Here is a 2,406-nt window from a genome sequence, read left to right as displayed (position 1 = left end):
AAATATTGGGCACTTGTTTTTCTGATGGAAGCAAACTGTTTGGACACAAGAGACATCCAGCTAGCAAGCATGGGTGTTTGCTATCGAGGAGCACAGAGCAAAGAGAGAAGGAGGTATTAAGATATAAATGTTGGGGGGCCGGGCGCTGTGGCTCACGCCTGTAATCCTAGCTCTTGGGAGGCCGAGGCGGGCGGATTGCTCAAGGTCAGGAGTTCAAAACCAGCCTGAGCAAGAGCGAGACCCCGTCTCTACTATAAATAGAAAGAAATTAATTGGCCAACTGATATATATATAAAAAAATTAGCCGGGCATGGTGGCGCATGCCTGTAGTCCCAGCTACCCGGGAGGCTGAGGCAGAAGGATCACTCGAGCCCAGGAGTTTGAGGTTGCTGTGAGCTAGGCTGACGCCACGGCACTCACTCTAGCCTGGGCAACAAAGCGAGACTCTGTCTCAAAAAAAAAAAAAAAAAAAAAAAAAAAAAAAAAAGATATAAATGTTGGGAGAGTCCCAGGACCCAAAGAAAGAAGCAAGGTCAAAATAGATTCATTGAATGTTCATTTGGGTCCGGGTCTTGGGCATCATCTTGTTCTGTATCTGTGGTGCTAAGGAATCCAAGTTTTAAGTCAGAGAAGTGACCCATCCAAGGCCACCCAACGGCAGAGGTGGGTATTGGGCACAGGTATCCTGAATCCCATTCCACAGCTATTTTTCATTACTTCATTTTGCCTACTCATTCTTTGGCCTTGGACTATTTCAGAAACCAATCCAAACAGGGCAATGGTTCTTAAATTTGAACTCACATCAGAATCACTTGGTGGGCTTGTTAAAACATTGCTGGTCCCTTTGCCAGTATTTCTTACTCAGCAGCTCTGGAGTAAGGCTCAAGAATTTGCATTTCTACCTAGTGACGATGGTGATGTTGGTCTGGGGTTTCCGCTGGTGCGATCAATGGCATAGAGTCCCGAGTTAGCTGCCTGTCACTGGCCACGGATCTTCAGAATTAAGATAACTCCACTTCAATTCTATGAGATTAAATAAAATGGTGAGCATGGAGGAAGTTTATTTCTGATGAGAAAGAGAAAGAAATGAAGAAAAGGAACTAACAATTTTTGACTCTGTACCGTGGGTTGGGTCCCTTATGAGGTGCTACAGGTACAACAGTGAGCAAAACAATTCTTTGACTATTGTCGTGGGAAATAGACAACACATGATACAGGTAAGTAAATCATATACTATGTGGTTATAATAAGTGCTAGGCAGGAAGATAAAGAGGGAGAGAGGAGGAGGAGGGAGGGACATGCAAACTGAATTATACATTTAGGGAAGACTTCACGGCGAAGGTGCAGTGAGGCCTAAAGGAATGAGGAGGTCACCCCGTGGATATCTAGGGGAGAACTGTTTCAGGCAGAAGAAACAGGTGCAAAGGCCATGAGTTGGGGGGGAGCATGGGGGAGAGGCAAAAGGCCACGGGCAGGGCAGAGTACTGGAGATGAAGGTCGCAGAGTATGAGAGAAAGGGTTACAGGGGATGGAGAGCAGATCACTGGCACCTTGAAGGCCACCATAAGAACTTTCGATTTTACTCTGAGAGGAGAAACCACAGAGAATGTCACGGTCTGACTTTAGTATTCAATAGAGTTTCTCTGGCTGCTGATTTGAGACTAGGCTCAAGAGCCCAGGAGAACCAGGTAAGGAAGCTACTGCAGTGATCCAGGTAAGCTACCCTGGAGGCCTGGGCCCAGGTGTCAGTGATGCAAGTGAGACGCGGTTGGATTCCAGGTGCTCACTGAACACAGAGCCAGCAGACTGTGCTGACCCATCGGCCACAGAGAGTAATAGAAAGAGGAGAACCAAAGACAGCACTGGTTTTGCCCTGAGCAAGTGGGAGCACAGAGTTGCCATTTCCCGAGATAAACCACGTCTAATGCAGCCCCTGGTGCATGTGCATACCGCGGACCAATATAGATGAAAAAAACAAATCCCAGTTTTAAAGATGAACAATCTGAAGCTCATCGGGGTCAATTTACTTGCTCAAAGTTGCACCATGACCAGGAGGCAGAGTCAAGAGGAAATGCCAGGGCCGCCTGGCCCAAAGGCCCGAGATTTCTCCAGGCGGCCATCTGAGATGTTCCCAAAGCAGTGACCCGGAGCGGGAGCAGGAGACAAACAGGCTCTCCAGTTTTCATTCCCAGCATATCATCCTTGCTCTTGCCCAGCCTGGTCCCGTCTTGCTACAGGGGTCACAAACCAGCAACCTACTGGCCTAATAAAGCTCGCTGACATGTTTTCTTTGGCTCTCGGAGCCTTAAAAAAAAAACAATCCGTGTTTGAATGCCTTTAGGCTGGGTTTGTACTTTCCATTTCAGCCACAACGCACATCACTCCCTCCAGCTTAGAGCAGCGCCC

Source organism: Microcebus murinus, chromosome 18 (genome assembly GCF_040939455.1).
Source record: "Microcebus murinus isolate Inina chromosome 18, M.murinus_Inina_mat1.0, whole genome shotgun sequence".
NCBI lineage: Eukaryota > Metazoa > Chordata > Mammalia > Primates > Cheirogaleidae > Microcebus > Microcebus murinus.
Note: the sequence above shows the minus strand (reverse complement) of the source record.